Source organism: Tupaia chinensis, unplaced genomic scaffold, assembly GCF_000334495.1.
Source record: "Tupaia chinensis unplaced genomic scaffold, TupChi_1.0 Scaffold000392_1, whole genome shotgun sequence".
NCBI lineage: Eukaryota > Metazoa > Chordata > Mammalia > Scandentia > Tupaiidae > Tupaia > Tupaia belangeri.
Genome location: NW_006159894.1, coordinates 2,382,771 through 2,396,818, shown reverse-complemented (window position 1 = coordinate 2,396,818; position 14,048 = coordinate 2,382,771).

Below are 14,048 nucleotides of genomic sequence, written 5' to 3'. Positions count from 1 at the left end.
TGTGAGCTTCATTCTCTTTTGTCTATCTCCTTGGCCCCTCTCTCCAGTCACACTGGCATTTTTATTTTTTCAATAACAAGGTCCCATGCACCTCAACATCTTTGCATTTAAGCTCTTTCTGCCTCCTCTCGGGTTCCTGAAGTCTCTCAGGTACCAGAGTAACTTGCCTTCTTGCTTCCTTAAGACCTTTACTCAAAGGTCTCTCTTTCAATGAGGCCTTCCCTTGCCACCCTGTTTTAATCTGTTCTGTTACCTAAGGTTGAGTATTTTAAGACAACAGAGGTTTATTTAGTTCATCGTTTGAAAAGCCAGAAGTCCAAGAATATGGTGCCCACATCTGGTGAGGGCCTTCTGGCTAAATACAACATGGCAGAGGGCAGGAGCACATACATTTGTGTCTGTGTGTATCTATTCTGATCTCATTACTTTTCCTTAAAAACCCACCAGGACAAATAAAACATGGCCACCAAAAACAACCAAACAAAAAACAGCAGGAGCCAATCAGAATGTCCCTGTTTGATGACTCAAATTCTAATCTCCACCCAAAGACCCCACCTTTCAATGCTATGATCAGATTAAGTTTTTACCCTCTTAATCCATCACAAGCAAATCTCAACACATAAATTTGGGGGGTGGGGACATTCAAATATTGCACAACCCCAGCCAGCAATCCCTATCCCCTTTTCTATTTTTCCATAGCACTTCTATGTTGGTTTTTTTTTTTTTTACATTTTTTATTTCATTTTCTTTTATATGTTCAATCATACTATTTAGCTCACAAAATGAATATTTCAACATGTGAACATTTCTCCCTAGCCCATCTTCAACAGATAATACATTTCTTTGCCTCCCTATTTTTCTTCTAAATGTGTTTCCTCCAACCCTTCTCTTTCACACACACTTTATCTGATATTTAGTGTATAGTGTTTCTATAGACTTTAGTCAATCGGTTTCAGTCATAGAGTGCAGACACTCGGTTTATATTAAGTGGGGACATATAATACCTCTCCTTCAAAGCCTGGCTTATTTCACTCAGCAGTATATCTTCCATATTCATCCACTTCCTGTCAAAAGCCAGGTTTTTTGTTTTGTTTTGGTTTTTGGTTTTTTGTTTTTTTAATGGCTGAATAGTATTCCATAGAGTATATGTGCCCCACAGTTTTTCTTTTCTTTATTTTGGAGAGGTTTTTGCTATAGGGCACTTGCGTTCACCAGACAGACAGAGAGAGACAGAGAGATAGAAAGCGAGAAATCACCCCCCAGGGGGGATGGCCACGCCGCAATCCCTTCTCTTCCATTCTCCTCTCGCAGGATATTGGGCACGCACACACACGCACCCGGCGTGAGTTTAAGCCGCCGGGTCCGGCACTCGAACCGTGGTCGACTACGTGGGAGTCCAGTGACATAACCATTACGCTAACTGTTGGTCCCCGTCACAGTTTTTCTATCTATTCATCTGTTCGTGGGCATTTGGGTTGATTCCATGACTTAGCAATTGTGAATAGTGCTGCAAGAAACATTGACGTGCAAGCACTTTTTTGACGAAGAATTCTTCTGTCCTTTGGGTAGATACCAAAGAGTGAGATTGCTGGATCTTATGGTAGTTCTATTTGTAGATTTTTGAGGAATCTTCAAATTGTTCTCCACAGTGGCTGGACCAATTTACATTCCCACCAGCAGTGTAAGAGAGTTCTCTTTTCACCACACCCCTGCCAGCACTTATCATTTTTTGTTTTTTTAGTCTTAGTCATTCTGACTGGGGTTAGGTGGTACCTCATTGTTGTTTTGATCTGCATTTCCCTTACAATGAGGGATGTTGAGCATTTTTTCACATGCTTTTTGGCTCTTCGTATGTCATCGTTAGAGAGTGGTTTTTCAATTCATTCTCCCATCTTTTAATAGGATTGATCATTTTTTTTCGGAACAGTTGCTTTAGTTCCTTGTGAATTCTGTTTATAAGTTCCTTTATCTGTCGCATAGTTTACAAAAATATTTTCCCATTCTGAAGGCTGTCGATTCACACTAATTACTGTGTCTTTTGCCATGCAGAAACTTCTTAGTCTGATGTAATCCCACTTGTCTATTTTTGGGATTATCAACTATGCTTTGGGGGTTTTATTTAAGGAGTCTTTTTCTACTCCAGTGTCTCCCAGAGTTCCTCCAGTGTTTTCCAGGAGCAGTTTTATAGTTTGAAGTCTTAGATTTAGATCTTTGATCCACCTTGACTTGATTTTTGTCAAAGGTGAGAGGTAGGGGTTCAGATTCATCTTTCTGCAAGTGGAAATCCAGTTTTTCCAGAACCATTTGCTGAAGAGGTTTTCCTTTTCCCACTGGTAGCCCTTGTCAAAAATCAGTTGACTGTATGATTGGGGATTTATTTCTGGGGACTCTATTCTGTTCCGTTGGTCCACATGTTTCTGTTCCATAGTACCATGCTGTTTTGATTATCACAGCTTTGTAGTATATTTTTGGGTCAGGAAGTGAGATGCTGCCTACTCCACTCTTCTTGTGGAGAATTGCATTGGCAATACAAGGTCTTTTATGATTCCAGACGAATTTTATGATTGTCTTTTCTAGATCTGTGAAGAATGCATCTGGTACTTTGATTGGCATTGCATTAAATATGTAGATTAATTTGGGTAGAATTGCCATTTTGATTATATTAATTCTTCCAATCCAGGAACATGGGATGTCCTTCCACATTTTTGTGTCATTCTCAATTTCTTTTTTTAGCTTCTTATAGTTTTCCTTGTGGAGGTCTTTAACTTATTTGGTTAGATTTATCCCTAAGTATCTTATACTTTTTGTGGCTATGGTAAATGGCATAACTTTTTTCAGTTCTATCTCAGTCTGCCTGTTGTTTGTATATAGAAAATGCTATATATTTCTGTATATTCATTTCGTATCTTGCAACTTTACTGTGTTCGTGTTTTACTTTCAGAAATTTTTTCATGGAAACCATTGGGTCTTCTATGTATACAATCATGTCACCTGCAAATAGAGAGAGTTTCACCTCTTCTTTTCCTATTTGAATGCGTTTTATTTTTTCCTCTTTTCTGATTGCATTGGCGAGGACTTCCAGTACTATATTGAAAAGGAGTAGATAAAGTAGGCATCCTTGTCTTGTTCCTGTGTTTAGTGGGAAAGCTTTCAGCTTTTCTCCATTCAGGACGGTGTTTACTATGGGTTTTTCATAGATGGCTTTTATTGTATTGACAAATGGCCCTTCTATACCTATTTTTCTAAGAGTCTTGATCATGAAGGGATGTTGTATCTTATCAAATGCTTTTTCTGCATCAATTGATATGATCATATTGTTTTTATCTTTATTCCTGTTGATATGATGTATTACATTTATGGTTTTGCATATGTTGATCCAACCTTGCATTCCTGGGATAAAGCCTACCTGATCATGGTGTATGATATTTTTTTATAAGTTGTTGAATGCGATTTGCTAGTATCTTGTTGAGAATCTTTGCGTCTATGATCATCAGAGATATTGGTGTATACTTTTCCTTCCTTGTCCTGTCCTTATCTGTTTTAAGGATAAGAGTGACAGAGGCTTCTTAGTATGAATTCAGGAGAGATTCACCCTTCTGGATCTTTAGAAATAACTTGAGCAGAATGGGAGTTAACTCATCTTTGAAAGTTTTGTAGAATTCATTGATGAGGCCATCAGGGCCAGGGATTTTCTTTGTTGGGAGGTTATTTATCACTGATTCAATCTCTTGACTTGTTATGAACCTATTCAGACTTTCTATGTCTTCCTGACTCATTCTTGGTAGATTATATTTGTCCAGAAATTTGTCCATCTCTTTGTCTGTTGTTATATTTCCTGCTTCATTGCAGATTTGATTCACCTGGTTCCTTTCCTCTCTTCTTCTCAATAAGTCTCACTAGTGGTGTATCGATTTTGTTTATCTTTTCAAAGAACCAGCTTTTACTTTCATTTATTTTCTGTACGGTTCATTTATTTTCTATTTCATTTATTTCTGCTCAGATCTTTATTATAATTTCCTTTCTCCTGGAGCTTTTTGGATTTTTTTACTGTTGCTTTTCTAATTCCATTTGCTTTTTTTAATGTCTTCTTCTTATGTGCACTAATTGCTATGAACTTCTCTCTTATGACTGCTTTAGCAGTGTTCCAAAGATTATGGAAAGTTGTGTCCTCATTGTCATTTGCTTCCATGAATCTTTTGGTTTTAGTCTTCATTTCTTCAGTAGTTGTGGAGTCAATCAGGAGTAGGTTATTTAGTTTTCATGTATTTGAGTATTTTTGAGGATCTCTCTTGAAATTAAACTCAAGTTTAATTCCATCATGGTCAGAGAAGATGCTTGGAATAGTTTCTATGCCTTTGAATCTGTAAAGGCTTGCTTTGTGCCCTATAATGTGATCAATCTTTGAGAAGGTTCCATGTAGGGGTGAGAAAAAAGTGTATCTCGTGGTTTTTGGATGGAAAGTTCTATAGATGTCTGTTAAGTCCATTTCATTTATGGTATCATTCAGATCCTTTATCTCTTTATCTATTTTTGGCTAGATGATCTGTCCAGAGGGAATAGTGCAGTGTTGAGGTCTCCAACAACAAGTGTATTGCAATCTATCTCCCCTTTTAGATCTAACAGAGTACTAGTTTTTCTATTTCTTTCATTTGTTATTGGTTCTTCTTCCTCCCATCTCCTTGCCCCAACCAAATTGAATATAAGTGCCAACAGAGAAGGGATTTTTGTCACACTATAACATTAACAGTAATACCTACTAATACGTGATGTATGTGCCTCAGTTTCCTAATGTTATGCCATGTTCAAGTAACATGGCATTCCTTAATAAATCAAGCTTAGTTTTGATATAGTGTTTATTTTAAAATTACTGGATTCAGTTGGCTAAGATTTTTGCATCTATTTTCAGGAGTGAGGTTGGCTTGTAGTTTTCTTTCTTGGGTCCTGTCCTCATGTGGTTTGGTTTTAAGGTATGCCAACTTCATAAAACGAGACAAGGATTATCAGACGTCCTTAATAATAGATTTGCTTTTACTTATTATAGAATTTTGTTTTTTAGGCCTTTTGTTTGCTTTTTTCTTCACAGTTTTCTGCCCACCTGCTTCCATCCCATCCAATCACCCCTTCCCTGACCAATAGCATCCACCTAGACTCTACAATTCCATCTTAGACCAGATTATTTCAAAATGGTAATTTGGAGATTCTGTTCCAAAGTGATCCTGGGGATAACTGTCTCATCATGAGGCTAATATGTGACAAAGCTCAGTTTTGGGCAAATGATCGGGTCTCCAGTTTCACATTCCTGGGTCCTTGTTCTTCTAAAATCTTGGCCTCCAGGCAGTGACAGGTACTATTTTTTTCTTCCAAGGCCCCTGCTCCAGTTCTTTGTATTTGGTTCTTGTCTGCCATCTTGAGTGGGATATCTTGGGTTTGCCCAGAAAGGACCAAACTCTTTGCTGATTTTAGACAAAGAGCCCAGTGGGTCAGAGGCTTCCAGGAGTTCCTCTTCTGCTTCCTTGGAGCCACACTTCTCTTTTTAGCATTCTATTTTTATACCTTATCTGTCATGACTTTATGTTCAGAGTTGAGATAGAGCCAACCATGAGCTCAGTGAGTTGTCTTGTCCAGAACATTCTTTCCTATCTTTATTATTTTCAATTCTCTACCTTGTTACATAGAGATTTAAAGAAGCTATTTTGCTTGATCACATGGGCATGGTGAGTCAAATAGAGTAAATATTCTTAGCAACCCAACTGACAAGCAAAATAAGAAATAAAAAACTCAAGAGCTTCAGCTCGGGTTTACTGAATGATTGGGTAGCTGCAGAGCCTGGAATACCACAAGGGATTCCCAGACTTCATCTCATTTAAGTCTTCAGGCCACTCTTCTGCCAAGAGATATACAAGTTGTTGGGAAAGTCGTGACGTATTTTTGTATATTTTTTCCTATGCAAAAATGTGTCATGACTTTCTCAAAAACCCAATAGAACACTGAGCCATCATGGCATTTGTTAAAGACAATTCTCTCACCCACTTACTCAGTGCTTATGATTCTTTGGGCATTTTGTAATTTCCAGAATAATATCAAAGAAGAAAGGTCCTACCTTCTGTCATGGCAACAGATTTTAATTTAGATACAGTAATTCACATTTACTCCTCCTACTTACCTTTCTAGTCTAAATGTCCATGCTCTGACATTCCATGGACTTCAACCCCACTCAGCAGATGTTCACTAGGCTCTGCTCTTCTGTCCTCAGGGGTTACCAAGTAGTACAGTCCAGTCTGCAATTGGTTCAGGAAGGAGTGTCCCCTAAATCTCACATAGATGAGTAACAAGCTATCCACTTGAGAAATATCTGTGAATTTCTTTCAAGATGCTAAGCTCCTTGCTATTCACAGTCGAGAACTGAGAGGCAAATCAGTTGGCAGAATTTGGCCTTTGGAAGCAGACACTTAGACAGTCGATGAGGTCATCGATGATTGACAGATGAATGAATATGAACTGTGACCAAATGTACAACCAAGGACTAATGGAAGAGGGTAGATTGGGGCAGGAGATTGGAGCCTGCAGGTGGTGTGGTGGTTGAGGCACTTGATTCCCACATGGCAGACAGCAGTTCAAGTCCCAGACATGGAAGCCCAAAAATCACAGCAATAGCATCCGATTCTTGTCCAATTCCTGGCAAAAGCTGATCTGGGCTGGCTAAAGAGATTAATAGTCCTAAGAGTACTTCGGAGCAGAAAGTGGTCAAAGGGGCCACCTTGGTGCTGTTGGAACCTGCACAGCTGTTCGCAGCAGGGAGAGAGGGTCACTTCTGTCAGAAAAAACCTTTGTGAGACCTGGCGGGGCACAGATTGGTGTGTGAAGGGAGGAGGAGTGGCAGTATCACAATACCCTGAAAGATGGGTAAAGTTGAACATAACTGGATTTGATGCCCTATACCCTACCTATGAGAGAACTCAGCAGATACTGAATTGAACTGACTAGTCACCAAAGAGATTTACTTATTGATCATTTTTTTACTCTCATTAGGTTTTTTTTTTTTTTTGAGAGGTTTTTGCTATAGGGCATGTGCGCTCGCCAGACAGACAGAGAGAGACATAGAGACAGAAAGCAAGAAATCACCCCCCAGGGGGGATGGTCACGCTGCAATCCCTTCTCCTCCACTCTCCTCTCGAGATCTTGGGCACGCACGCACACGCGCCCGGCGTGAGTTTTAAGCCACTGGGTCCGGGACGCGAACCGCGTTCGACTACGTGGGAGTCCAGCGACATAGCCATTATGCTAACTGCTCATTACCTCTCATTAGTTTTTAAAATTATTTTTATATTACATTTAGTCTCATATATCTTTACAGTGTATAAAACTTCTTTTTCTAGCACAATTACCATGCATAGCAATCAAGACAAAGACATTACTATGCACATCATCATCCACAAATAGCTTTTCCTTTTTTTCAGATTATTATTATTATTATTGTTTGGGTTTTATAATGTTATTTGAAAACCAGCAGTTAGTTCTCATCCACACTGACTGTAGATTTTTAAAAGTAATAACAGGTACATAGGTCACCAGAGTGTAGAGATTGTGGGTGAATCTTCATCCTTGCTACGTTTCCTGGACAACTGCACACAGAGACAGTGCAGTAAAAATAGTTATGGATACTGAAGACAGTGTGGAATGAGGAGAAGAAAGGAAGAGTATACAGAAGTAAAGCAGGATTAAAAAGAATATCAAGGCACGCATCTGGAGTTCCCATCTGCTTCATGGCAAATTTCCAGATTTCTTTGTTTTTTTGTTTGTTTGTTTGTTTTTGTTTTTGTTTTGAGAGACATACTTTTTGCTATAGGGTGTGCTCACCTGAAAGACAGGGACAGAGAGACAGAAAATGGGAAATCACCCCCTAGGGGGGATGGCCATGTCTCAGTCCTTTCTCCTTCATTCTCCTCTTGGGATCTTGGACACACACACACGTGCCCGGTGTGAGTTTAAGCCAACAGGTCAAGGACTTGAGCCACGGTTGACTACATAGGAGTTCAGCGACACAGCCACTATGCCAACTGCTGGTCCCAGATTTCTTTGAGTGCCTGAGGGCTACATTTCTTTCTTTCTTTCTTTCTTTCTTTCTTTCTTTCTTTCTTTCTTTCTTTCTTTCTTTCTTTTTTGAATTCTTCTGTCCTTTGGGGAGATATCAAGAGTGGGATTGTTGGATCATATGGAGGTTCTATTTGTAGAATTTTGAGGAATCTCCAAATTGTTCTCCACAGTGGCTGGAGCAATTCATATTCCCTCTAGCACTTAGTCAGTCTGAATGCAGTTAGGTGGTATTTCATTGTTGTTTTGATCTGCATTTCCTTTATAATGAGGGATGTTGAGCATTTTTTCATATGCCTTTTGGCTATTCATATGTCATCCTTAAGGAGTGGATTTTTTTTAACTCATGTTCCCATCTTTTAATTGGGTTAATCATTTTCTGAGTGGGTAAGCCACTTGAGTCCCCTGTGTATTCTGGTTATAAGTCCCTTCTCCAAGGCATAGTTTACAAAAATATTCTCCCACTCTGAGGATTGTCAATTCACACTAATTACTGTGTCCTTTGCTGTGCAGAAACTTCTTAGTCTGATATAGTCTCGCTTGCCTATTTTAGGGATTATTGCCCCTGCTTTGGGAATCTTATTTAAGAAGTCTTTGCCTAAATCAGGACCAGCAGTTAGTGTAATGGCTATGTCTCTGGACTCCCATGTAGTCGACCACTGTTCACATCCCGGACCCAGCGGCTTAAAACTCACACCGGGCGTGTGTGCGCACGTGCCCAAGATCTCGAGAAATGATTGCAGTGTGGCCATCCTCCCTGGGGGCTGATTTCTCACTTTCTGTCTCTCTGTCTCTGTCTGTCTGGCGAACGCAGGCACCCTATAGCAAAAAAAAAAGAAAAAAGAAAAAAAACCTCTTCAAAAAGAAGTCTTTGCCTACACCGATGTCTCCCAGAATTTCCCCAATGTTTTCCACCAGTAGTTTTATAGTTTGAGGTCTTAGGTTCAAATCTTTTATCCATTTTGAGTTGTTTTTTGTTAATGGTGAAAGATGGAGATTCAGTTTCATCTTTCTGCAGGTGGATACCCAGTTTTTCCAGCACCATTTGCTAAAGAGGTTTTCCTTTTCCCAGTGGATTGACTGGTATCAGTTGACTGTAAGTTCGGAGGTTTGTTTCTGGGGTCTCTATTCTATTCCATTGGTCCACTTGTCTGTTTTTGTGCCAGTACCATGCTGTTTTGATTATCACAGCTTTATAGTATGTTTTGGGGTCAGGGAGTGAGATGCATCCACTCCACTCTTGCATAGGGTTGTTTTGGCTATACAAGGTCTTCTATGATTCCAGACAAAATTTATGGTTGTCTTTTTTAAGATCTGTGAAGAATGTCTCTAGTATTTTGAATGGAGTTGCATTAAATATGTAGATTAATTTGTGTAGAATTGCTATTTTGATTATATTAATTCTTCCAATCCAGGAACATGGGATGTCCTTCCACTTTTTTGTGTCATTTTCATTATCTTTCTAAAGATTTTCATCATTTTCTCTTTAAAGGTCTTTGACTTCCTTAGTTATGTTTATCTCTAGGTATCTTATATTTTGTGGCTATGGTAAAAGGGATTCCTTTCTTCAGATCTACTTCTTTCAACTCGTTTATTTATAGAAATGCTATAGTTTTTTTTTTGTTAATTTTGTATCCTGACACTTTACTGTATTCATTTATTACTTTGAGATTTTTTTTCATGGAAACTTTTGTATCTTCTAAGTATACTAACATGTCACCTGCAAGTAAAGATATTTTCAACTCTTCCCTGCCTATTTGAATGCCTTTTATATTATTCTCTTTTCTGATTGCATTGGCTATGACTACCAGCAGTATATTGAAAAGAAGTGGAGAAAGTGAGCAGCCTTCTCTAGTGGAAAAGCTATAATGTTAGCTATAGGTTTTTCATATATGGCTTTTATTGTGTTGAGAAATAACCCTTCTTTATCAATTTCCTGACAGTCATAATAATGAAGGGATGTTGTACTTTATCAAATGCTTTCTCTGCATCAGTTGAAATGATCATATGGTTTTTATCTTTCTTTCTGTTAATATGATGAATTATATTTATGATCTTGCATATGTTGAGCCACCTTTGCATCCCTGGAATAAAGCTTACCTGGCCATGATTAATTTTTTTGGTATGTTGTTGGATACAATTTTTAAGTATCTTGTTGAAAAGTTTTGCATCTATATTTGTTAGACATATTGGTCTGTAGTTCTCCTTTTTTGTCATGTATTTATCTGTTTTGATAATGAGGATGATAGAGTCTTCCTAAAATGAATTTGGGAGATTTCCTTCCTTTTGGATCTTTAGGAATAATTTGAGTAGAATGAGGGTTAAGTATTCCTTAAGAGTTTTGTAGAATTCAGAAGTAAAGCCATCAGGACCTGAGCTTTTCTTTGTCAAGAGGTTATTTATTAATTATTCAATCTTGTTATGGGTCTATTCAGTTTTTCTATGTCCTCTTGCTTCAATCTTGCTAGATTATATGCATCCAGGAATTTGTCCATCTCCTCCATTTTCTCTTATTTGTTGGCATATAGTTGCTCATAGTATCTTCTAATGATGTTTTGTATTTCTATTGTGTCTGTTGTAATGCTGCCTGTTTCATTACATATTTGATTTATCTGGTTTCTTTCTTCTTCTTTATCAGTCTAGCTAATGGTGTGTTGATCTTGTTAATCTTTTCAAAGAACGAACTTTTGCTTTAATTTATTTTCTGTTTCATTTATTTCTGCTCGAATCTTTATTTTTTCTTCTTGCCTGGCATTTTTTACAGGATATTTTTTTTTTTTGGTGTTTTTCCAATTCCCTGAGGTACGAGGCAAAAAGGTTATCTATTTGCCACCTTTTCGTCTTTTCATATGTGCAATATTGCTATGAATTTCTCTCTTATGAATGCTTTTGCAGTGTCCCATAGATTATGGAAACTCATATACTCATTATCATTTGTTTCCATAAATTTTTTATTTCAGACTTAATCTCTTTGGTAGTTAAGCAGTTATTCAGAAGTAGGTTGTTTAGATTCCATGTGTCTGTGTATTTTCAAGGATTTTTCTTGAAGTTAATATTAAGTTTAATTTCATCATGGTCAGAGAAGTTGCTGGATATAGTTCCTATGCCTTTGAATCTATAAAGGCTTGATTTGTGTCATATCATATGGTCAATCTTTGAAAAGGTTCCATGTTGGGGTGAGAAAAATGTATATTTTGTGGTCTTAGGGTGGAAAGTTCTATAGATGTCTGTCATGCCCATTTGATTTATAGTATCGTTTAAGTCCTGTATCTCTGCTTATTTTTTGTCTAGAAGATCTGTCTAAAGGAGACAATGGGGTGTTAAGATCCCCATCAACTATAGTGTTGCAACCTTTCTCTCCTTTTAGCTCCAGGGGTCTTTCCTTCATGTATTTAGGTGCTCCTGGGTTGGGTGCATAGATATTTGTAAGTGTTATGTCTTCTTGATGAATTAACCCATTTACTACTCTATAATGCCCTTCTTTGTCTCTTCTTACAGTTTTTGTCTTAAAGCCTATTTTGTATGAAATTGGCGTCACAACTCCAGCCTTTTTCTTTTTATTTCTGTTTGCATGGAATGTCATTTTCCAGTCCTTCACTTTTAGTCCATGTATTTCTTTATCTATAACATGCATTTCTTGTAGGCAACAGACAGAGGGTTTCTGTTTTTCTAATTCATTCAGCCAGTCTGTGTCTCTTGATTGGAGAATTTAATCCATTAATGTTCAATGTTACTATCGAGATTTCTGGACATGTTCCTATCATTAAGTGAGCCATTTTCTTGGTTGTTTTTTGTTCTCTTATATTCATCTGTCTGACTTTTTAGTTTTCCTGGTATAGCACTTTCTTCAGGACCTCTTGAAGAGTTAGTCTGGAATTGGTAAATTTTTTCAGGTTTTGTTTATCTGCAAAATGTTTTTATCTTTTTTTTCCTATCTGAAGGATAATTTTGCCGTGTATACTATTCTTGGTTGAAATTATTTTTCATTTAACACTTTGACTATATTTCCCCATTCTTTCCTTGCCTGCATTGTTTCTGATGAGAAGTCCAATGTTAGCCTGAAAGGATAACATTGGTAAGTAACTTGATGTTTCCCTCTTGCCAATTTTAGTATCTTGTCTTTGTCTGTGGTTTTGGCCAATCTGGCTATGAAAAGCTAAGTTTGGAAAGTTTCCTTCCAGGATTTCATAGAATAAATGATCAATGCCCTTATTTTCTTCCTCTTCTGGGATACCAATTATCCAGATGTTTGGGTGCTTGATAGTATCTAGTATTTCTTATCTATTATCCTCATTTTTCTTGGTCATTTTCTCAGTCTTTTTTCTAGATCAGAGGTTTTGTCTTTAACATTTGAGATTCAATCTTCTGCATGATCTAATCTACTTTTAATACTTTCGAGGGAGGTTTTCATTTCCTGTATCACATTCTTTATCTCTAACAACTCTGTTGGATTCTTTTTAATGGTATCTATTTCATCTTTCAAATCATGAAAGTACTCCTGGAGCTCATAGTCACTTTTCTCTTGCATCTCATTTAGTTTTGTCACTATAAATATTCTGAAATTTTTACCTGACATTTCTACAAGTTCCATTGTACTATCTGTGGGTGAAGAGGAATTGAAGATATCCCTTGGGGGAGAGACATTTTGTTGGTTGCTCATATTTTTTGTGCCTCTATGATGATTTCTGGTCATCTAGTGATCTATACTTTCCTTCCTAAATTATTCAAGGTATCTCTGAGCATTTATGTATTTATTTATTTTGGAGAGGTTTTTTTGTTTGTTTGTTTGGGGTTTGTTTGTTTGTTTGTTTGTTTTTGTTTTTTTTCTATAGGGCACATGCACTTACCAGAAAGACAGAGAGAGACAGAGAGACAGAAAGCAAGAAATCACCCCCCCGGGGGGGGGGGGGCCATGCTGCAATCCCTTCTCCTCCATTCTCCTCTCAGGATCTTGGACACGCATGCACACGTGCCTGGCGTGAGTTTAAGCCACCGGGTCCGAGACTCGAACCACGATCGACTACATGGGAGTCCAGTGACAGCCATTACACTAACTGCTGGTCCCATCTCTGAGTATTTAAAGGTATGCAGGAGTAAGCAATTGGTGATCTCTTTTCTCTGCTTCCCTGTTGCTCACCAGCACCTGGTTGTCGTTGTCTCTGGTCTTGGGTGACCCAAAGTTCTCCATTTCCAGAGAACAGGTGTGCCTGAAACTGAGCTGCTGAGCTTCAACTCATAACAAAGAAGAGATAGTGTGGCGCGCAATACAAAACACCAAAGTCCAGAGGCTTCAAAAGTGAGTGGAGGAGGGGATGAACCAGGGTCCCAGCCATTAATCCCTCCAGCTGCAAGCAGCCTGCCATCTGTCCGGCAAGGCCCTTTGCTGAAATGGGTGTCTGGATCAGGCAGGGAGGGCTGAAAGCTCCTCTCAAAGTCCCAAAAAACAAACCTGAGAGTCCAAAGGTGAGTAGGGGACTATTTACTGGTAAAAATTTAAGGAAAGGGACCTAATTTAAGATTAGAATAAAGATTCAGTTTGAAGATCAAATTAGTCATGGAAAGCTTTTCACTATTTACAAATTTTACACTTAACAGGGTTTTTTTGAAAGTAGTTTTTCTTCCAGCAGTTGGCATAATGGCTATGTCACTGGACTCCCGTGTAGTTGACCACGGTTCGAGTCTCGGGCCTGGTGGCATAAACTCACGCCGGGCGCATGTGCATGCGTGTCCAAGATCCCAAGAGGAGAATGGAGGAGAAGGGGTTGCACTGTGGCCATCCCCCCTGGGGGGTGATTTTTCACTTTCTGTCTCTCTCTCTCTCTCTCTGTCTTTCTGGGCAAGCACACGCACCCTATAGCAAAAAACCTCTCAATAAAAAAAGAAAGTTGTTTTCCTAAAGATGTCATTTGCATATGTTACCTCTCAGCTCCCTTTGCTTCATGCTAAACACCACCTCT